Consider the following 26194-nt stretch of genomic DNA (forward strand, 5'->3'; position numbering starts at 1 on the left):
TAATATTCGGCATGCTAATTACATTGCCGGTTGCGAAATTGCATTATCTCTTATAGTTTCCGAGATATGGACTATCAATAATTTACACCTTAGGCTCTGCTTCTAACTTGGGCCCAAATTGTAAAATGGTCTTATCTATTGGCGATTTCGTTCCAATTCACATTCCAAGTAATATTCGGCATGCTAATTACATTGCCGGTTGCCAAATTGCATTATCTCTTATAGTTTCCGAGATATGGACTATCGATAATTTATACCTTAGGCTCTGCTTCTAACTTGGGCCCAAATTGTAAAATGGTCTTATCTATTGGCGATTTCGTTCCAATTCACATTCCAAGTAATATTCGGCATGCTAATTACATTGCCGGTTGCCAAATTGCATTATCTCTTATAGTTTCCGAGATATGGACTATCGATAATTTACACCTTAGGCTCTGCTTCTAACTTGGGCCCAAATTGTAAAATGGTCTTATCTATTGGCGATTTCGTTCCAATTCACATTCCAAGTAATATTCGGCATGCTAATTACATTGCCGGTTGCCAAATTGCATTACCTCTTATAGTTTCCGAGATATGGACTATCGATAATTTACACCTTAGGCTCTGCTTCTAACTTGGGCCCAAATTGTAAAATGGTCTTATCTATTGGCGATTTCGTTCCAATTCACATTCCAAGTAATATTCGGCATGCTAATTACATTGCCGGTTGCCAAATTGCATTATCTCTTATAGTTTCCGAGATATGGACTATCGATAATTTACACCTTAGGCTCTGCTTCTAACTTGGGCCCAAATTGTAAAATGGCCTTCTCTATTGGCGATTTCGTTCCAATTCACATTCCAAGTAATATTCGGCATGCTAATTACATTGCCGGTTGCCAAATTGCATTATCTCTTATAGTTTCCGAGATATGGACTATCAATAATTTACACCTTAGGCTCTGCTTCTAACTTGGGCCCAAATTGTAAAATGGTCTTATCTATTGGCGATTTCGTTCCAATTCACATTCCAAGTAATATTCGGCATGCTAATTACATTGCCGGTTGCCAAATTGAATTATCTCTTATAGTTTCCGAGATATGGACTATCGATAATTTACACCTTAGGCTCTGCTTCTAACTTGGGCCCAAATTGTAAAATGGTCTTACCTATTGGCGATTTCGTTCCAATTCACATTCCAAGTAATATTCGGCATGCTAATTACATTGCCGGTTGCCAAATTGCATTATCTCTTATAGTTTGCGAGATATGGACTATCGATAATTTACACCTTAGGCTCTGCTTCTAACTTGGGCCCAAATTGTAAAATCGTCTTATCTATTGGCGATTTCGTTCCAATTCACATTCCAAGTAATATTCGGCATGCTAATTACATTGCCGGTTGCCAAATTGCATTATCTCTTATAGTTTCCGAGATATGGACTATCGATAATTTACATCTTAGGCTCTGCTTCTAACTTGGGCCCAAATTGTAAAATCGTCTTATCTATTGGCGATTTCGTTCCAATTCACATTCCAAGTAATATTCGGCATGCTAATTACATTGCCGGTTGCCAAATTGCATTATCTCTTATAGTTTCCGAGATATGGACTATCGATAATTTACACCTTAGGCTCTGCTTCTAACTTGGGCCCAAATTCTAAAATGGTCTTATCTATTGGCGATTTCGTTCCAATTCACATTCCAAGTAATATCCGGCATGCTAATTACATTGCCGGTTGCCAAATTGAATTATCTCTTATAGTTTCCGAGATATGGACTATCGATAATTTACACCTTAGGCTCTGCTTCTAACTTGGGCCCAAATTGTAAAATGGTCTTATCTATTGGCGATTTCGTTCCAATTCACATTCCAAGTAATATTCGGCATGCTAATTACATTGCTGGTTGCCAAATTGCATTATCTCTTATAGTTTCCGAGATATGGACTATCGATAATTTACATCTTAGGCTCTGCTTCTAACTTGGGCCCAAATTGTAAAATGGTCTTATCTATTGGCGATTTCGTTCCAATTCACATTCCAAGTAATATTCGGCATGCTAATTACATTGCCGGTTGCCAAATTGCATTATCTCTTATAGTTTCCGAGATATGGACTATCGATAATTTACACCTTAGGCTCTGCTTCTAACTTGGGCCCAAATTGTAAAATGGTCTTATCTATTGGCGATTTCGTTCCAATTCACATTCCAAGTAATATTCGGCATGCTAATTACATTGCCGGTAGCCAAATTGCATTATCTCTTATAGTTTCCGAGATATGGACTATCGATAATTTACACCTTATGCTCTGCTTCTAACTTGGGCCCAAATTGTAAAATGGTCTTATCTATTGGCGATTTCGTTCCAATTCACATTCCAAGTAATATTCGGCATGCTAATTACATTGCCGGTTGCCAAATTGCATTATCTCTTATAGTTTCCGAGATATGGACTATCGATAATTTACATCTTAGGCTCTGCTTCTAACTTGGGCCCAAATTGTAAAATGGTCTTATCTATTGGCGATTTCGTTCCAATTCACATTCCAAGTAATATTCGGCATGCTAATTACATTGCCGGTTGCCAAATTGCATTATCTCTTATAGTTTCCGAGATATGGACTATCGAAATTTTACACCTTAGAGTCTGTTTCTAACTTGGGTCCAAATTGTAAAATGGTCTTACGAATTAGCGATTTCGTTCCAATTCACATTCCAAGTAATATTCGGCATGCTAATTACGTTGCCGATAGCCAAATTGCATTATCTCTTATAGTTTCCGAGATATGGACTATCGACATCTGACAATATTGGCTCTGCTTCTAACTTGGGCCAGAATTGTAAAATGGTCTTATGAATTAGCGATTTCGTTCCAATTCACATTCCAAGTAATATTCGGCATGCTAATTACATTGCCGATTGCCAAATTGCATTATCTCTCATAGTTTCCGAGATATGGACAATCGAAGTTTTACACCTTAGAGTCTGTTTCTGACTGGGGTCAAAATTGTAAAATGGTCTTACGAATTAGCGATTTCGTTCCAATTCACATTCCAAGTAATATTCGGCATGCTAATTACGTTGCCGATTGCCAAATTGCATTATCTCTTATAGTTTCCGAGATATGGACAATCGAAAATTTACACCTTAGAGTCTGTTTCTGACTTGGGTCCAAATTGTAAAATGGTCTTACGAACTAGCGATTTCGTTCCAATTCACATTCCAAGTAATATTCGGCATGCTATTTACGCTGCCGATTGCCAAATTGCATTATCTCTTATAGTTTCCGAAATATGGACTATCGACATGTAACAATATAGGCTCTGCTTCTAACTTGGGCCAGAATTGTAAAATGGTCTTTTGAATTAGCGATTTCGTTCCAATTCACATTCCAAGTAATATTCGGCATGCTAATTACGTTGCCGATTGCCAAATTGCATTATCTCTTATAGTTTCCGAAATATGGACAATCGAAATTTTACACCTTAGAATCTGTTTCTAACTGGGGTCAAAATTGTAAAATGGTCTTACGAATTAGCGATTTCGTTCCAATTCACATTCCAAGTAATATTCGGCACGCTAATTACGTTGCCGATTGCCAAATTGCATTATCTCTTATAGTTTCCGAGATATGGACTATCGACATCTGACAATATTGGCTCTGCTTCTAACTTGGGCCAGAATTGTAAAATAGTCTTATGAATCAGCGATTTCGTTCCAATTCACATTCCAAGTAATATTCGGCATGCTAATTACGCTGCCGATTGCCAAATTGCATTATCTCTTATAGTTTCCGAGATATGGACAATCGAAATTTTACACCATAGAGTCTGCTTCTAACTGGGGTCAAAATTGTAAAATGGTCTTACGAATTAGCGATTTCGTTCCAATTCACATTCCAAGTAATATTCGGCATGCTATTTACGCTGCCGATTGCCAAATTGCATTATCTCTTATAGTTTCCGAGATATGGACTATCGACATCTAACAATATAGGCTCTGTTTCTAACTGGGGTCAAAATTGTAAAATGGTCTTCGATATTAGCGATTTCGTTCCAATTCACATTCCAAGTAATATTCGGCATGCTAATTACGTTGCCGATTGCCAAATTGCATTATCTCTTATAGTTTCCGAGATATGGACTATCGACATCTGACAATATTGGCTCTGCTTCTAACTTGGGCCAGAATTGTAAGATGGTCTTATGTATTAGCGATTTCGCTCCAATTCACATTCCAAGTAATATTCGGCATGCTAATTACGTTGCCGATTGCCAAATTGCATTATCTCTTATAGTTTCCGAGATATGGACGATCGATAATTTACACCTTAGAGTCTGCTTCTAACTGGGGTCAAAATTGTAAAATGGTCTTACGAATTAGCGATTTCGTTCCAATTCACATTCCAAGTAATATTCGGCATGCTAATTACGCTGCCGATTGCCAAATTGCATTATCTCTTATAGTTTCCGAGATATGGACTATCGACATCTAACAAATTTGGCTCTGCTTCTAACTTGGGCCAGAATTGTAAAATGGTCTTATGAGTTAGCGATTTCGTTCCAATTCACATTCCAAGTAATATTCGGCATGCTAATTACGTTGCCGATTGCCAAATTGCATTATCTCTTATAGTTTCCGAGATATGGACTATCGACATCTGACAATATTGGCTCTGCTTCTAACTTGGGCCAGAATTGTAAAATGGTCTTATGAGTTAGCGATTTCGTTCCAATTCACATTCCAAGTAATATTCGGCATGCTAATTACGCTGCCGATTGCCAAATTGCATTATCTCTTATAGTTTACGAGATATGGACTATCGACATCTGACAACATTGGCTCTGCTTCTAACTTGGGCCAGAATTGTAAAATGGTCTTATGAGTTAGCGATTTCGTTCCAATTCACATTCCAAGTAATATTCGGCATGCTAATTACGCTGCCGATTGCCAAATTGCATTATCTCTTATAGTTTACGAGATATGGACTATCGACATCTGACAATATTGGCTCTGCTTCTAACTTGGGCCAGAATTGTAAAATGGTCTTATGAATTAGCGATTTCGTTCCAATTCACATTCCAAGTAATATTCGGCATGCTAATTACGCTGCCGATTGCCAAATTGCATTATCTCTCATAGTTTCCGAGATATGGACAATCGAAATTTTACACCTTAGAGTCTGTTTCTGACTTGGGTCCAAATTGTAAAATGGTCTTACGAATTAGCGATTTCGTTCCAATTCACATTCCAAGTAATATTCGGCATGCTAATTACGTTGCCGATTGCCAAATTGCATTATCTCTTATAGTTTCCGAGATATGGACAATCGAAATTTTACACCTTAGAGTCTGTTTCTAACTTGGGTCAAAATTGTAAAATGGTCTTACGAATTAGCGATTTCGTTCCAATTCACATTCCAAGTAATATTCGGCATGCTAATTACGTTGCCGATTGCCAAATTGCATTATCTCTTATAGTTTCCGAGATATGGACAATCGAAAATTTACACCTTAGAGTCTGTTTCTGACTGGGGTCAAAATTGTAAAATGGTCTTACGAATTAGCGATTTCGTTCCAATTCACATTCCAAGTAATATTCGGCATACTAATTACGTTGCCGATAGCCAAATTGCATTATCTCTTATAGTTTCCGAGATATGGACTATCGACATCTGACACATATGGCTCTGCTTCTAACTTGGGCCAGAATTGTAAAATGGTCTTATGAATTAGCGATTTCGTTCCAATTCACATTCCAAGTAATATTCGGCATGCTAATTACGCTGCCGATTGCCAAATTGCATTATCTCTCATAGTTTCCGAGATATGGACAATCGAAAATTTACACCTTAGAGTCTGTTTCTGACTTGGGTCAAAATTGTAAAATGGTCTTACGAATTAGCGATTTCGTTCCAATTCACATTCCAAGTAATATTCGGCATGCTAATTACGTTGCCGATTGCCAAATTGCATTATCTCTTATAGTTTCCGAGATATGGACAATCGAAATTTTACACCTTAGAGTCTGTTTCTTACTTGGGTCAAAATTGTAAAATGGTCTTACGAACTAGCGATTTCGTTCCAATTCACATTCCAAGTAATATTCGGCATGCTATTTACGCTGCCGATTGCCAAATTGCATTATCTCTTATAGTTTCCGAAATATGGACTATCGACATGTAACAATATAGGCTCTGCTTCTAACTTGGGCCAGAATTGTAAAATGGTCTTATGAATTAGCGATTTCGTTCCAATTCACATTCCAAGTAATATTCGGCATGCTAATTACGTTGCCGATTGCCAAATTGCATTATCTCTTATAGTTTCCGAAATATGGACAATCGAAAATTTACACCTTAGAATCTGTTTCTAACTGGGGTCAAAATTGTAAAATGGTCTTACGAATTAGCGATTTCGTTCCAATTCACATTCCAAGTAATATTCGGCACGCTAATTACGTTGCCGATTGCCAAATTGCATTATCTCTTATAGTTTCCGAGATATGGACTATCGACATCTGACAATATTGGCTCTGCTTCTAACTTGGGCCAGAATTGTAAAATAGTCTTATGAATCAGCGATTTCGTTCCAATTCACATTCCAAGTAATATTCGGCATGCTAATTACGCTGCCGATTGCCAAATTGCATTATCTCTTATAGTTTCCGAGATATGGACAATCGAAAATTTACACCATAGAGTCTGTTTCTAACTTGGGCCCAAATTGTAAAATGGTCTTACGAATTAGCGATTTCGTTCCAATTCACATTCCAAGTAATATTCGGCATGCTATTTACGCTGCCGATTGCCAAATTGCATTATCTCTTATAGTTTCCGAGATATGAACTATCGACATCTAACAATATAGGCTCTGTTTCTAACTTGGGTCAAAATTGTAAAATGGTCTTACGAATTAGCGATTTGGTTCCAATTCACATTCCAAGTAATATTCGGCATGCTAATTACGTTGCCGATTGCCAAATTGCATTATCTCTTATAGTTTCCGAGATATGGACTATCGACATCTGACAATATTGGCTCTGCTTCTAACTTGGGCCAGAATTGTAAGATGGTCTTATGTATTAGCGATTTCGCTCCAATTCACATTCCAAGTAATATTCGGCATGCTAATTACGTTGCCGATTGCCAAATTGCATTATCTCTTATAGTTTCCGAGATATGGACTATCGACATTTAACAAAATTGGCTCTGCTTCTAACTTGGGCCAGAATTGTAAAATGGTCTTATGAATTAGCGATTTCGTTCCAATTCACATTCCAAGTAATATTCGGCATGCTAATTACGTTGCCGATTGCCAAATTGCATTATCTCTTATAGTTTCCGAGATATGGACTATCGACATCTGACAATATTGGCTCTGCTTCTAACTTGGGCCAGAATTGTAAAATGGTCTTATGAGTTAGCGATTTCGTTCCAATTCACATTCCAAGTAATATTCGGCATGCTAATTACGCTGCCGATTGCCAAATTGCATTATCTCTTATAGTTTACGAGATATGGACTATCGACATCTGACAATATTGGCTCTGCTTCTAACTTGGGCCAGAATTGTAAAATGGTCTTATGAATTAGCGATTTCGCTCCAATTCACATTCCAAGTAATATTCGGCATGCTAATTACGTTGCCGATTGCCAAATTGCATTATCTCTTATAGTTTCCGAGATATGGACTATCGACATCTAACAATATTGGCTCTGCTTCTAACTTGGGCCAGAATTGTAAAATGGTCTTATGAATTAGCGATTTCGCTCCAATTCACATTCCAAGTAATATTCGGCATGCTAATTACGCTGCCGATTGCCAAATTGCATTATCTCTTATAGTTTACGAGATATGGACTATCGACATCTAACAATATTGGCTCTGCTTCTAACTTGGGCCAGAATTGTAAAATGGTCTTATGAGTTAGCGATTTCGCTCCAATTCACATTCTAAGTAATATTCGGCATGCTAATTACGTTGCCGATTGCCAAATTGCATTATCACTTATAGTTTCCGAGATATGGACTATCGAAATTTTACACCTTAGAGTCTGTTTCTAACTTGGGTCAAAATTGTAAAATGGTCTTACGAATTAGCGATTTCGTTTTAATTCACATTCCAAGTAATATTCGGCATGCTAATTACGCTGCCGATTGCCAAATTGCATTATCTCTTATAGTTTCCGAGATATGGACTATCGACATCTAACAATATTGGCTCTGCTTCTAACTTGGGCCAGAATTGTAAAATGGTCTTATGAATTAGCGATTTCGCTCCAATTCACATTCCAAGTAATATTCGGCATGCTAATTACGCTGCCGATTGCCAAATTGCATTATCTCTTATAGTTTCCGAGATATGGACTATCGACATCTAACAATATTGGCTCTGCATCTAACTTGGTCCAGAATTGTAAAATGGTCTTATGAGTTAGCGATTTCGCCCCAATTCACATTCTAAGTAATATTCGGCATGCTAATTACGTTGCCGATTGCCAAATTGCATTATCTCTTATAGTTTCCGAGATATGGACAATCGAAATTTTACACCTTAGAGTCTGCTTCTAACTGGTGTCAAAATTGTAAAATGGTCTTACGAATTAGCGATTTCGTTCCAATTCACATTCCAAGTAATATTCGGCATGCTAATTACGCTGCCGATTGCCAAACTACATTATCTCTTATAGTTTCCGAGGTATGGACAATCGAAATTTTACACCTTAGAGTCTGCTTCTAACTTGGGTCAAAATTGTATAATGGTCTTACGAATTAGCGATTTCGTTCCAATTCACATTCCAAGTAATATTCGGCATGCTAATTACGTTGCCGATTGCCAAATTGCATTATCTCTTATAGTTTCCGAGATATGGACTATCGACATCTGACAATATTGGCTCTGCTTCTAACTTGGGCCAGAATTGTAAAATGGTCTTATGAATTAGCGATTTCGTTCCAATTCACATTCCAAGTAATATTCGGCATGCTAATTACGCTGCCGATTGCCAAATTGCATTATCTCTCATAGTTTCCGAGATATGGACAATCGAAATTTTACACCTTAGAGTCTGTTTCTGACTTGGGTCAAAATTGTAAAATGGTCTTACGAATTAGCGATTTCGTTCCAATTCACATTCCAAGTAATATTCGGCATGCTAATTACGTTGCCGATTGCCAAATTGCATTATCTCTTATAGTTTCCGAGATATGGATTATCGACATCTTACAATATTGGCTCTGCTTCTAACTTGGGCCAAAATTGTAAAATGGTCTTATGAATTAGCGATTTCGTTCCAATTCACATTCCAAGTAATATTCGGCATGCTAATTACGTTGCCGATTGCCAAATTGCATTATCTCTTATAGTTTCCGAGATATGGACAATCGAAATTTTACACCTTAGACTCTGTTTCTAACTTGGGCCAAAATTGTAAAATGGTCTTATGAATTTGCGATTTGGATCCAATTCACATTCCAAGTAATATTCGGCATGCTATTTACGCTGCCGATTGCCAAATTGCATTATCTCTTATAGTTTCCGAGATATGGACTATCGACATCTAACAATATAGGCTCTGCTTCTAACTTGGGCCAGAATTGTAAAATGGTCTTATGAATTAGCGATTTCGTTCCAATTCACATTCCAAGTAATATTCGGCATGCTAATTACGTTGCCGATTGCCAAATTGCATTATCTCTTATAGTTTCCGAAATATGGACAATCGAAATTTTACAACTTAGAGTCTGTTTCTAACTTGGGTCAAAATTGTAAAATGGTCTTACGAATTAGCGATTTCGTTCCAATTCACATTCCAAGTAATATTCGGCATGCTAATTACGTTGCCGATTGCCAAATTGCATTATCTCTTATAGTTTCCGAGATATGGACTATCGACATCTGACAATATTGGCTCTGCTTCTAACTTGGGCCAGAATTGTAAAATGGTCTTATGAATCAGCGATTTCGTTCCAATTCACATTCCAAGTAATATTCGGCATGCTAATTACGCTGCCGATTGCCAAATTGCATTATCTCTTATAGTTTCCGAGATATGGACAATCGAAATTTTACACCTTAGAGTCTGTTTCTAACTTGGGTCAAAATTGTAAAATGGTCTTACGAATTAGCGATTTCGTTCCAATTCACATTCCAAGTAATATTCGGCATGCTAATTACGTTGCCGATTGCCAAATTGCATTATCCCTTATAGTTTCCGAGATATGGACTATCGACATCTGACAATATTGGCTCTGCTTCTAACTTGGGCCAGAATTGTAAAATGGTCTTATGAATTAGCGATTTCGTTCCAATTCACATTCCAAGTAATATTCGGCATGCTAATTACGTTGCCGATTGCCAAATTGCATTATCTCTTATAGTTTCCGAGATATGGACTATCGACATCTGACAATATTGGCTCTGCTTCTAACTTGGGCCAGAATTGTAAAATGGTCTTATGAATTAGCGATTTCGTTGCAATTCACATTCCAAGTAATATTCGGCATGCTAATTACGCTGCCGATTGCCAAATTGCATTATCTCTCATAGTTTCCGAGATATGGACAATCGAAATTTTACACCTTAGAGTCTGTTTCTGACTTGGGTCAAAATTGTAAAATGGTCTTACGAATTAGCGATTTCGTTCCAATTCACATTCCAAGTAATATTCGGCATTCTAATTACGTTGCCGATTGCCAAATTGCATTATCTCTTATAGTTTCCGAGATATGGACTATCGACATCTGACAATATTGGCTCTGCTTCTAACTTGGGCCAGAATTGTAAAATGGTCTTATGAATTAGCGATTTCGTTCCAATTCACATTCCAAGTAATATTCGGCATGCTAATTACGCTGCCGATTGCCAAATTGCATTATCTCTTATAGTTTCCGAGATATGGACTATCGACATTTTACAATATTGGCTCTTCTTCTAACTTGGGTCAAAATTGTAAAATGGTCTTATGAATTAGCGATTTCGCTCCAGTTCACATTCCAAGTAATATTCGGCATGCTAATTACGTTGCCGATTGCCAAATTGCATTATCTCTTATAGTTTCCGAGATATGGACTATCGACATCTTGCAATATTGGCTCTGCTTCTAACTTGGGCCAGAATTGTAAAATGGTCTTATGAATTAGCAATTTCGTTCTAATTCACATTCCAAGTAATATTCGGCATGCTAATTACGTTACCGATTGCCAGATTGCATTATCTCTTATAGTTTCCGAGATATGGACTATCGACATCTTGCAATATTGGCTCTGCTTCTAACTTGGGCCAGAATTGTAAAATGGTCTTATGAATTAGCGATTTCGTTGTAATTCACATTCCAAGTAATATTCGGCATGCTAATTACGTTGCCGATTGCCAAATTGCATTATCTCTTATAGTTTCCGAGATATGGACTATCGACATTTTACAATATTGGCTCTTCTTCTAACTTGGGTCAAAATTGTAAAATGGTCTTATGAATTAGCGATTTCGCTCCAGTTCACATTCCAAGTAATATTCGGCATGCTAGTTACGTTGCCGATTGCCAAATTGCATTATCTCTTATAGTTTCCGAGATATGGACTATCGACATCTTGCAATATTGGCTCTGCTTCTAACTTGGGCCAGAATTGTAAAATGGTCTTATGAATTAGCGATTTCGTTGTAATTCACATTCCAAGTAATATTCGGCATGCTAATTACGTTGCCGATTGCCAAATTGCATTATCTCTTATAGTTTCCGAGATATGGACTATCGACATTTTACAATATTGGCTCTTCTTCTAACTTGGGTCAAAATTGTAAAATGGTCTTATGAATTAGCGATTTCGCTCCAGTTCACATTCCAAGTAATATTCGGCATGCTAATTACGTTGCCGATTGCCAAATTGCATTATCTCTTATAGTTTCCGAGATATGGACTATCGACATTTTACAATATTGGCTCTTCTTCTAACTTGGGTCAAAATTGTAAAATGGTCTTATGAATTAGCGATTTCGTTGTAATTCACATTCCAAGTAATATTCGGCATGCTAATTACGTTGCCGATTGCCAAATTGCATTATCTCTTATAGTTTCCGAGATATGGACTATCGACATTTTACAATATTGGCTCTTCTTCTAACTTGGGCCAGAATTGTAAAATGGTCTTATGAATTAGCGATTTCGCTCCAATTCACATTCCAAGTAATATTCGGCATGCTAATTACGTTGCCGATTGCCAAATTGCATTATCTCTTATAGTTTCCGAGATATGGACTATCGACATCTTGCAATATTGGCTCTGCTTCTAACTTGGGCCAGAATTGTAAAATGGTCTTATGAATTAGCGATTTCGTTGTAATTCACATTCCAAGTAATATTCGGCATGCTAATTACGTTGCCGATTGCCAAATTGCATTATCTCTTATAGTTTCCGAGATATGGACTATCGACATTTTACAATATTGGCTCTTCTTCTAACTTGGGTCAAAATTGTAAAATGGTCTTATGAATTAGCGATTTCGCTCCAGTTCACATTCCAAGTAATATTCGGCATGCTAATTACGTTGCCGATTGCCAAATTGCATTATCTCTTATAGTTTCCGAGATATGGACTATCGACATCTTGCAATATTGGCTCTGCTTCTAACTTGAGCAAGAATTGTAAAATGGTCTCATGAATTAGCGATTTCGTTGTAATTCACATTCCAAGTAATATTCGGCATGCTAATTACGTTGCCGATTGCCAAATTGCATTATCTCTTATAGTTTCCGAGATATGGACTATCGACATTTTACAATATTGGCTCTTCTTCTAACTTGGGTCAAAATTGTAAAATGGCCTTATGAATTAGCGATTTCGCTCCAGTTCACATTCCAAGTAATATTCGGCATGCTAATTACGTTGCCGATTGCCAAATTGCATTATCTCTTATAGTTTCCGAGATATGGACTATCGACATCTTGCAATATTGGCTCTGCTTCTAACTTGGGCCAGAATTGTAAAATGGTCTTATGAATTAGCGATTTCGTTGTAATTCACATTCCAAGTAATATTCGGCATGCTAATTACGTTGCCGATTACCAAATTGCATTATCTCTTATAGTTTCCGAGATATGGACTATCGACATCTTGCAATATTGGCTCTGCTTCTAACTTGGGCCAGAATTGTAAAGTGGTCTTATGAATTAGCGATTTCGTTGTAATTCACATTCCAAGTAATATACGGCATGCTAATTACGTTGCCGATTGCCAATTTGCATTATCTCTTATAGTTTCCGAGATATGGACTATCGACATCTTGCAATATTGGCTCTGCTTCTAACTTGGGCCAGAATTGTAAAATGGTCTTATGAATTAGCGATTTCGTTGTAATTCACATTCCAAGTAATATTCGGCATGCTAATTACGTTGCCGATTGCCAAATTGCATTATCTCTTATAGTTTCCGAGATATGGACTATCGACATTTTACAATATTGGCTCTTCTTCTAACTTGGGTCAAAATTGTAAAATGGTCTTATGAATTAGCGATTTCGCTCCAGTTCACATTCCAAGTAATATTCGGCATGCTAATTACGTTGCCGATTGCCAAATTGCATTATCTCTTATAGTTTCCGAGATATGGACTATCGACATTTTACAATATTGGCTCTTCTTCTAACTTGGGTCAAAATTGTAAAATGGTCTTATGAATTAGCGATTTCGTTGTAATTCACATTCCAAGTAATATTCGGCATGCTAATTACGTTGCCGATTGCCAAATTGCATTATCTCTTATAGTTTCCGAGATATGGACTATCGACATTTTACAATATTGGCTCTTCTTCTAACTTGGGCCAGAATTGTAAAATGGTCTTATGAATTAGCGATTTCGCTCCAATTCACATTCCAAGTAATATTCGGCATGCTAATTACGTTGCCGATTGCCAAATTGCATTATCTCTTATAGTTTCCGAGATATGGACTATCGACATCTTGCAATATTGGCTCTGCTTCTAACTTGGGCCAGAATTGTAAAATGGTCTTATGAATTAGCGATTTCGTTGTAATTCACATTCCAAGTAATATTCGGCATGCTAATTACGTTGCCGATTGCCAAATTGCATTATCTCTTATAGTTTCCGAGATATGGACTATCGACATTTTACAATATTGGCTCTTCTTCTAACTTGGGTCAAAATTGTAAAATGGTCTTATGAATTAGCGATTTCGCTCCAGTTCACATTCCAAGTAATATTCGGCATGCTAATTACGTTGCCGATTGCCAAATTGCATTATCTCTTATAGTTTCCGAGATATGGACTATCGACATCTTGCAATATTGGCTCTGCTTCTAACTTGAGCAAGAATTGTAAAATGGTCTCATGAATTAGCGATTTCGTTGTAATTCACATTCCAAGTAATATTCGGCATGCTAATTACGTTGCCGATTGCCAAATTGCATTATCTCTTATAGTTTCCGAGATATGGACTATCGACATTTTACAATATTGGCTCTTCTTCTAACTTGGGTCAAAATTGTAAAATGGCCTTATGAATTAGCGATTTCGCTCCAGTTCACATTCCAAGTAATATTCGGCATGCTAATTACGTTGCCGATTGCCAAATTGCATTATCTCTTATAGTTTCCGAGATATGGACTATCGACATCTTGCAATATTGGCTCTGCTTCTAACTTGGGCCAGAATTGTAAAATGGTCTTATGAATTAGCGATTTCGTTGTAATTCACATTCCAAGTAATATTCGGCATGCTAATTACGTTGCCGATTACCAAATTGCATTATCTCTTATAGTTTCCGAGATATGGACTATCGACATCTTGCAATATTGGCTCTGCTTCTAACTTGGGCCAGAATTGTAAAGTGGTCTTATGAATTAGCGATTTCGTTGTAATTCACATTCCAAGTAATATACGGCATGCTAATTACGTTGCCGATTGCCAATTTGCATTATCTCTTATAGTTTCCGAGATATGGACTATCGACATCTTGCAATATTGGCTCTGCTTCTAACTTGGGCCAGAATTGTAAAATGGTCTTATGAATTAGCGATTTTGTTGTAATTCACATTCCAAGTAATATTCGGCATGCTAATTACGTTGCCGATTGCCAAATTGCATTATCTCTTATAGTTTCCGAGATATGGACTATCGACATCTTGCAATATTGGCTCTGCTTCTAACTTGGGCCAGAATTGTAAAATGGTCTTATGAATTAGCGATTTCGTTGTAATTCACATTCCAAGTAATATTCGGCATGCTAATTACGTTGCCGATTGCCAAATTGCATTATCTCTTATAGTTTCCGAGATATGGACTATCGACATTTTACAATATTGGCTCTGCTTCTAACTTGGGTCAAAATTGTAAAATGGTCTTATGAATTAGCGATTTCGCTCCAATTCACATTCCAAGTAATATTCGGCATGCTAATTACGTTGCCGATTGCCAAATTGCATTATCTCTTATAGTTTCCGAGATATGGACTATCGACATCTTGCAATATTGGCTCTGCTTCCAACTTGGGCCAGAATTGTAAAATGGTCTTATGAATTAGCGATTTCGTTGTAATTCACATTCCAAGTAATATTCGGCATGCTAATTACGTTGCCGATTGCCAAATTGCATTATCTCTTATAGTTTCCGAGATATGGACTATCGACATCTTGCAATATTGGCTCTGCTTCTAACTTGGGCCAGAATTGTAAAATGGTCTTATGAATTAGCGATTTCGCTCCAATTCACATTCCAAGTAATATTCGGCATGCTAATTACGTTGCCGATTGCCAAATTGCATTATCTCTTATAGTTTCCGAGATATGGACTATCGACATCTTGCAATATTGGCTCTGCTTCTAACTTGGGCCAGAATTGTAAAATGGTCTTATGAATTAGCGATTTTGTTGTAATTCACATTCCAAGTAATATTCGGCATGCTAATTACGTTGCCGATTGCCAAATTGCATTATCTCTTATAGTTTCCGAGATATGGACTATCGACATCTTGCAATATTGGCTCTGCTTCTAACTTGGGCCAGAATTGTAAAATGGTCTTATGAATTAGCGATTTCGTTGTAATTCACATTCCAAGTAATATTCGGCATGCTAATTACGTTGCCGATTGCCAAATTGCATTATCTCTTATAGTTTCCGAGATATGGACTATCGACATTTTACAATATTGGCTCTGCTTCTAACTTGGGTCAAAATTGTAAAATGGTCTTATGAATTAGCGATTTCGCTCCAATTCACATTCCAAGTAATATTCGGCATGCTAATTACGTTGCCGATTGCCAAATTGCATTATCTCTTATAGTTTCCGAGATATGGACTATCGACATCTTGCAATATTGGCTCTGCTTCCAACTTGGGCCAGAATTGTAAAATGGTCTTATGAATTAGCGATTTCGTTGTAATTCACATTCCAAGTAATATTCGGCATGCTAATTACGTTGCCGATTGCCAAATTGCATTATCTCTTATAGTTTCCGAGATATGGACTATCGACATCTTGCAATATTGGCTCTGCTTCTAACTTGGGCCAGAATTGTAAAATGGTCTTATGAATTAGCGATTTTGTTGTAATTCACATTCCAAGTGATATTCGGCATGCTAATTACGTTGCCGATTGCCAAATTGCATTATCTCTTATAGTTTCCAAGATATGGACTATCGACATCTTGCAATATTGGCTCTGCTTCTAACTTGGGCCAGAATTGTAAAATGGTCTTATGAATTAGCGATTTCGTTGTAATTCACATTCCAAGTAATATTCGGCATGCTAATTACGTTGCCGATTGCCAAATTGTATTATCTCTTATAGTTTCCGGGATATGGACTATCGACATTTTACAATATTGGCTCTGCTTCTAACTTGGGTCAAAATTGTAAAATGGTCTTATGAATTAGCGATTTCGCTCCAATTCACATTCCAAGTAATATTCGGCATACTAATTACGTTGCCGATTGCCAAATTGCATTATCTCTTATAGTTTCCGAGATATGGACTATCGACATCTTGCAATATTGGCTCTGCTTCCAACTTGGGCCAGAATTGTAAAATGGTCTTATGAATTAGCGATTTCGTTGTAATTCACATTCCAAGTAATATTCGGCATGCTAATTACGTTGCCGATTGCCAAATTGCATTATCTCTTATAGTTTCCGAGATATGGACTATCGACATCTTGCAATATTGGCTCTGCTTCTAACTTGGGCCAGAATTGTAAAATGGTCTTATGAATTAGCGATTTCGCTCCAATTCACATTCCAAGTAATATTCGGCATGCTAATTACGTTGCCGATTGCCAAATTGCATTATCTCTTATAGTTTCCGAGATATGGACTATCGACATCTTGCAATATTGGCTCTGCTTCTAACTTGGGCCAGAATTGTAAAATGGTCTTATGAATTAGCAATTTCGTTGTAATTCACATTCCAAGTAATATTCGGCATGCTAATTACGTTGCCGATTGCCAAATTGCATTATCTCTTATAGTTTCCGAGATATGGACTATCGACATTTTACAATATTGGCTCTACTTCTAACTTGGGTCAAAATTGTAAAATGGTCTTATGAATAAGCAATTTCGCTCCAATTCACATTCCAAGTAATATTCGGCATGCTAATTACGTTGCCGATTGCCAGATTGCATTATCTCTTATACTTTCCTAGATATGGACTATCGACATCTTGCAATATTGGCTCTGCTTCTAACTTGAGCCAGAATTGTAAAATGGTCTTATGAATTAGAGATTTCATTGTAATTCACATTCCAAGTAATATTCGGCATGCTAATTACGTTGCCAATTGCCAAATTGCATTATCTCTTGTAGTTTCCGAGATATGGACTATCGACATCTTGCAATATTGGCTCTGCTTCTAACTTGGGCCAGAATTGTAAAATGGTCTTATGAATTAGCGATTTCGTTGTAATTCATATTCCAAGTAATATTCGGCATGCTAATTACACTGCCGATGGCCAAATTGCATTATCTCTTATAGTTTCCGAGATATGGAGTATCGACATTTTACAATATTGGCTCTTCTTCTAACTTGGGTCAAAATTGTAAATTGGTCTTATGAATTAGCGATTTCGTTGTAATTCACATTCCAAGTAATATTCGGCATGTTAATTACGTTGCCGATTGCCAAATTGCATTATCTCTTATAGTTTCCGAGATATGGACTATCGACATTTTACAATATTGGCTCTGCTTCTAACTTGGGTCAAAATTGTAAAATGGTCTTATGAATTAGCAATTTCGCTCCAATTCACATTCCAAGTAATATTCGGCATGCTAATTACGTTGCCGATTGCCAAATTGCATTATCTCTTAGTTTCCGAGATATGGACTATCGACATCTTGCAATATTGGCTCTGCTTCTAACTAGGGCCAGAATTGTAAAATGGTCTTATGAATTAGCGATTTCGTTGTAATTCACATTCCAAGTAATATTCGGCATGCTAATTACGTTGCCGATTGCCAAATTGCATTATCTCTTATAGTTTCCGAGATATGGACTATCGACATCTTGCAATAATGGCTCTGCTTCTAACTTGGGCCAGAATTGTAAAATGGTCTTATGAATTAGCGATTTCGTTGTAATTCACATTCCAAGTAATATTCGACATGCTAATTACGTTGCCGATTGCCAAATTGCATTATCTCTTATAGTTTCCGAGATATGGACTATCGACATCTTGCAATATTGGCTCTGCTTCTAACTTGGGCCAGAATTGTAAAATGGTCTTATGAATTAGCGATTTCGTTGTAATTTACATTCCAAGTAATATTCGGTATGCTAATTACGTTGCCGATTGCCAAATTGCATTATCCCTTATAGTTTCCGAGATATGGACTATCGACATTTTACAATATTGGCTCTGCTTCTAACTAGGGTCAAAATTGTAAAATGGTCTTATGAATTAGCAATTTCGCTCCAATTCACATTCCAAGTAATATTCGGCATGCTAATTACGTTGCCGATTGCCAGATTGCATTATCTCTTATAGTTTCCGAGATATGGACTATCGACATCTTGCAATATTGGCTCTGCTTCTAACTTGAGCCAGAATTGTAAAATGGTCTTATGAATTAGCGATTTCGTTGTAATTCACATTCCAAGTAATATTCGGCATGCTAATTACGTTGCCGATTGCCAAATTGCATTATCTCTTATAGTTTCCGAGATATGGACTATCGACATTTTACAATATTGGCTCTGCTTCTAACTTGGGCCAGAATTGTAAAATGGTCTTATGAATTAGCAATTTCGCTCCAATTCACATTCCAAGTAATATTCGGCATGCTAATTACGTTGCCGATTGCCAGATTGCATTATCTCTTATAGTTTCCGAGATATGGACTATCGACATCTTGCAATATTGGCTCTGCTTCTAACTTGAGCCAGAATTGTAAAATGGTCTTATGAATTAGCGATTTCGTTGTAATTCACATTCCAAGTAATATTCGGCATGCTAATTACGTTGCCGATTGCCAAATTGCATTATCTCTTATAGTTTCCGAGATATGGACTATCGACATTTTACAATATTGGCTCTACTTCTAACTTGGGTCAAAATTGTAAAATGGTCTTATGAATAAGCAATTTCGCTCCAATTCACATTCCAAGTAATATTCGGCATGCTAATTACGTTGCCGATTGCCAGATTGCATTATCTCTTATACTTTCCTAGATATGGACTATCGACATCTTGCAATATTGGCTCTGCTTCTAACTTGAGCCAGAATTGTAAAATGGTCTTATGAATTAGAGATTTCATTGTAATTCACATTCCAAGTAATATTCGGCATGCTAATTACGTTGCCAATTGCCAAATTGCATTATCTCTTGTAGTTTCCGAGATATGGACTATCGACATCTTGCAATATTGGCTCTGCTTCTAACTTGGGCCAGAATTGTAAAATGGTCTTATGAATTAGCGATTTCGTTGTAATTCACATTCCAAGTAATATTCGGCATGCTAATTACACTGCCGATGGCCAAATTGCATTATCTCTTATAGTTTCCGAGATATGGAGTATCGACATTTTACAATATTGGCTCTTCTTCTAACTTGGGTCAAAATTGTAAATTGGTCTTATGAATTAGCGATTTCGTTGTAATTCACATTCCAAGTAATATTCGGCATGTTAATTACGTTGCCGAATGCCAAATTGCATTATCTCTTATAGTTTCCGAGATATGGACTATCGACATTTTACAATATTGGCTCTGCTTCTAACTTGGGTCAAAATTGTAAAATGGTCTTATGAATTAGCAATTTCGCTCCAATTCACATTCCAAGTAATATTCGGCATGCTAATTACGTTGCCGATTGCCAAATTGTATTATCTCTTAGTTTCCGAGATATGGACTATCGACATCTTGCAATATTGGCTCTGCTTCTAACTAGGGCCAGAATTGTAAAATGGTCTTATGAATTAGCGATTTCGTTGTAATTCACATTCCAAGTAATATTCGGCATGCTAATTACGTTGCCGATTGCCAAATTGCATTATCTCTTATAGTTTCCGAGATATGGACTATCGACATCTTGCAATAATGGCTCTGCTTCTAACTTGGGCCAGAATTGTAAAATGGTCTTATGAATTAGCGATTTCGTTGTAATTCACATTCCAAGTAATATTCGGCATGCTAATTACGTTGCCGATTGCCAAATTGCATTATCTCTTATAGTTTCCGAGATATGGACTATCGACATCTTGCAATATTGGCTCTGCTTCTAACTTGGGCCAGAATTGTAAAATGGTCTTATGAATTAGCGATTTCGTTGTAATTTACATTCCAAGTAATATTCGGTATGCTAATTACGTTGCCGATTGCCAAATTGCATTATCCCTTATAGTTTCCGAGATATGGACTATCGACATTTTACAATATTGGCTCTGCTTCTAACTAGGGTCAAAATTGTAAAATGGTCTTATGAATTAGCAATTTCGCTCCAATTCACATTCCAAGTAATATTCGGCATGCTAATTACGTTGCCGATTGCCAGATTGCATTATCTCTTATAGTTTCCGAGATATGGACTATCGACATCTTGCAATATTGGCTCTGCTTCTAACTTGAGCCAGAATTGTAAAATGGTCTTATGAATTAGCGATTTCGTTGTAATTCACATTCCAAGTAATATTCGGCATGCTAATTACGTTGCCGATTGCCAAATTGCATTATCTCTTATAGTTTCCGAGATATGGACTATCGACATTTTACAATATTGGCTCTGCTTCTAACTTGGGTCAAAATTGTGAAATGGTCTTATGAATTAGCAATTTCGCTCCAATTCACATTCCAAGTAATATTCGGCATGCTAATTACGTTGCCGATTGCCAGATTGCATTATCTCTTATAGTTTCCGAGATATGGACTATCGACATCTTGCAATATTGGCTCTGCTTCTAACTTGAGCCAGAATTGTAAAATGGTCTTATGAATTAGCGATTTCGTTGTAATTCTCTTTCCAAGTAATATTCGGCATGCTAATTACGTTGCCCATTGCCAAATTGCATTATCTCTTATAGTTTCCGAGATATGGACTATCGACATCTTGCAATATTGGCTCTGCTTCTAACTTGGGCCAGAATTGTAAAATGGTCTTATGAATTAGCGATTTCGCTCCAATTCACATTCCAAGTATTATTCGGCATGCTAATTACGTTGCCGATTGCCAAATTGCATTATCTCTTATAGTTTCCGAGATATGGACTATCGACATCTTGCAATATTGGCTCTGCTTCTAACTTGGGCCAGAATTGTAAAATGGTCTTATGAATTAGCGATTTCGTTGTAATTCACATTCCAAGTAATATTCGGCATGCTAATTACGTTGCCGATTGCCAAATTGCATTATCTCTTATAGTTTCCGAGATATAGACTATCGACATCTTGCAATATTGGCTCTGCTTCTAACTTGGGCCAGAATTGTAAAATGGTCTTATGAATTAGCGATTTCGTTGTAATTCACATTCCAAGTAATATTCGGCATGCTAATTACGTTGCCGATTACCAAATTGCATTATCTCTTATAGTTTCCGAGATATGGACTATCGACATCTTGCAATATTGGCTCTGCTTCTAACTTGGGTCAGAATTGTAAAATGGTCTTATGAATTAGCGATTTCGTTGTAATTCACATTCCAAGTAATATACGGCATGCTAATTACGTTGCCGATTGCCAATTTGCATTATCTTTTATAGTTTCCGAGATATGGACTATCGACATCTTGCAATATTGGCTCTGCTTCTAACTTGGGCCAGAATTGTAAAATGGTCTTATGAATTAGCGATTTTGTTGTAATTCACATTCCAAGTAATATTCGGCCTGCTAATTACGTTGCCGATTGCCAAATTGCATTATCTCTTATAGTTTCCGAGATATGGACTATCGACATCTTGCAATATTGGCTCTGCTTCTAACTTGGGCCAGAATTGTAAAATGGTCTTATGAATTAGCGATTTCGTTGTAATTCACATTCCAAGTAATATTCGGCATGCTAATTACGTTGCCGATTGCCAAATTGCATTATCTCTTATAGTTTCCGAGATATGGACTATCGAAATTTTACAATATTGGCTCTGCTTCTAACTTGGGTCAAAATTGTAAAATGGTCTTATGAATTAGCGATTTCGCTCCAATTCACATTCCAAGTAATATTCGGCATGCTAATTACGTTGCCGATTGCCAAATTGCATTATCTCTTATAGTTTCCGAGATATGGACTATCGACATCTTGCAATATTGGCTCTGCTTCCAACTTTGGCCAGAATTGTAAAATGGTCTTATGAATTAGCGATTTCGTTGTAATTCACATTCCAAGTAATATTCGGCATGCTAATTACGTTGCCGATTGCCAAATTGCATTATCTCTTATAGTTTCCGAGATATGGACTATCGACATCTTGCAATATTGGCTCTGCTTCTAACTTGGGCCAGAATTGTAAAATGGTCTTATGAATTAGCGATTTCGCTCCAATTTTCATTCCAAGTAATATTCGGCATGCTAATTAGGTTGCCGATTGCCAAATTGCATTTTCTCTTATAGTTTCCGAGATATGGACTATTGACATCTTGCAATATTGGCTCTGCTTCTAACTTGGGCCAGAATTGTAAAATGGTCTTATGAATTAGCGATTTCGTTGTAATTCACATTCCAAGTAATATTCGGCATGCTAATTACGTTGCCGATTGCCAAATTGCATTATCTCTTATAGTTTCCGAGATATGGACTATCGACATTTTACAATATTGGCTCTGCTTCTAACTTGGGTCAAAATTGTAAAATGGTCTTATGAATTAGCAATTTCGCTCCAATTCACATTCCAAGTAATATTCGGCATGCTAATTACGTTGCCGATTGCCAGATTGCATTATCTCTTATAGTTTCCTAGATATGGACTATCGACATCTTGCAATATTGGCTCTGCTTCTAACTTGAGCCAGAATTGTAAAATGGTCTTATGAATTAGAGATTTCGTTGTAATTCACATTCCAAGTAATATTCGGCATGCTAATTACGTTGCCGATTGCCAAATTGCATTATCTCTTATAGTTTCCGAGATATGGACTATCGACATCTTGCAATATTGGCTCTGCTTCTAACTTGGGCCAGAATTGTAAAATGGTCTTATGAATTAGCGATTTCGTTGTAATTCACATTCCAAGTAATATTCGGCATGCTAATTACACTGCCGATGGCCAAATTGCATTATCTCTTATAGTTTCCGAGATATGGACTATCGACATTTTACAATATTGGCTCTTCTTCTAACTTGGGTCAAAATTGTAAATTGGTCTTATGAATTAGCGATTTCGTTGTAATTCACATTCCAAGTAATATTCGGCATGTTAATTACGTTGCCGATTGCCAAATTGCATTATCTCTTATAGTTTCCGACATATGGACTATCGACATTTTACAATATTGGCTCTGCTTCTAACTTGGGTAAAAATTGTAAAATGGTCTTATGAATTAGCGATTTCGCTCCAGTTCACATTCCAAGTAATATTCGGCATGCTAATTACGTTGCCGATTGCCAAATTGCATTATCTCTTATAGTTTCCGAGATATGGACTATCGACATCTTGCAATATTGGCTCTGCTTCTAACTTGGGCCAGAATTGTAAAATGGTCTTATGAATTAGCAATTTCGTTCTAATTCACATTCCAAGTAATATTCGGCATGCTAATTACGTTACCGATTGCCAGATTGCATTATCTCTTATAGTTTCCGAGATATGGACTATCGACATCTTGCAATATTGGCTCTGCTTCTAACTTGGGCCAGAATTGTAAAATGGTCTTATGAATTAGCGATTTCGTTGTAATTCACATTCCAAGTAATATTCGGCATGCTAATTACGTTGCCGATTGCCAAATTGCATTATCTCTTATAGTTTCCGAGATATGGACTATCGACATTTTACAATATTGGCTCTTCTTCTAACTTGGGTCAAAATTGTAAAATGGTCTTATGAATTAGCGATTTCGCTCCAGTTCACATTCCAAGTAATATTCGGCATGCTAGTTACGTTGCCGATTGCCAAATTGCATTATCTCTTATAGTTTCCGAGATATGGACTATCGACATCTTGCAATATTGGCTCTGCTTCTAACTTGGGCCAGAATTGTAAAATGGTCTTATGAATTAGCGATTTCGTTGTAATTCACATTCCAAGTAATATTCGGCATGCTAATTACGTTGCCGATTGCCAAATTGCATTATCTCTTATAGTTTCCGAGATATGGACTATCGACATTTTACAATATTGGCTCTTCTTCTAACTTGGGTCAAAATTGTAAAATGGTCTTATGAATTAGCGATTTCGCTCCAGTTCACATTCCAAGTAATATTCGGCATGCTAATTACGTTGCCGATTGCCAAATTGCATTATCTCTTATAGTTTCCGAGATATGGACTATCGACATTTTACAATATTGGCTCTTCTTCTAACTTGGGTCAAAATTGTAAAATGGTCTTATGAATTAGCGATTTCGTTGTAATTCACATTCCAAGTAATATTCGGCATGCTAATTACGTTGCCGATTGCCAAATTGCATTATCTCTTAGTTTCCGAGATATGGACTATCGACATCTTGCAATATTGGCTCTGCTTCTAACTAGGGCCAGAATTGTAAAATGGTCTTATGAATTAGCGATTTCGTTGTAATTCACATTCCAAGTAATATTCGGCATGCTAATTACGTTGCCGATTACCAAATTGCATTATCTCTTATAGTTTCCGAGATATGGACTATCGACATCTTGCAATAATGGCTCTGCTTCTAACTTGGGCCAGAATTGTAAAATGGTCTTATGAATTAGCGATTTCGTTGTAATTCACATTCCAAGTAATATTCGGCATGCTAATTACGTTGCCGATTGCCAAATTGCATTATCTCTTATAGTTTCCGAGATATGGACTATCGACATCTTGCAATATTGGCTCTGCTTCTAACTTGGGCCAGAATTGTAAAATGGTCTTATGAATTAGCGATTTCGTTGTAATTTACATTCCAAGTAATATTCGGTATGCTAATTACGTTGCCGATTGCCAAATTGCATTATCCCTTATAGTTTCCGAGATATGGACTATCGACATTTTACAATATTGGCTCTGCTTCTAACTAGGGTCAAAATTGTAAAATGGTCTTATGAATTAGCAATTTCGCTCCAATTCACATTCCAAGTAATATTCGGCATGCTAATTACGTTGCCGATTGCCAGATTGCATTATCTCTTATAGTTTCCGAGATATGGACTATCGACATCTTGCAATATTGGCTCTGCTTCTAACTTGAGCCAGAATTGTAAAATGGTCTTATGAATTAGCGATTTCGTTGTAATTCACATTCCAAGTAATATTCGGCATGCTAATTACGTTGCCGATTGCCAAATTGCATTATCTCTTATAGTTTCCGAGATATGGACTATCGACATTTTACAATATTGGCTCTGCTTCTAACTTGGGTCAAAATTGTGAAATGGTCTTATGAATTAGCAATTTCGCTCCAATTCACATTCCAAGTAATATTCGGCATGCTAATTACGTTGCCGATTGCCAGATTGCATTATCTCTTATAGTTTCCGAGATATGGACTATCGACATCTTGCAATATTGGCTCTGCTTCTAACTTGAGCCAGAATTGTAAAATGGTCTTATGAATTAGCGATTTCGTTGTAATTCCCTTTCCAAGTAATA

Source organism: Rhynchophorus ferrugineus, unplaced genomic scaffold (genome assembly GCF_030347505.1).
Source record: "Rhynchophorus ferrugineus isolate W39M unplaced genomic scaffold, kcgeb_rfMv2 rfM2, whole genome shotgun sequence".
Lineage (NCBI taxonomy): Eukaryota > Metazoa > Arthropoda > Insecta > Coleoptera > Curculionidae > Rhynchophorus > Rhynchophorus ferrugineus.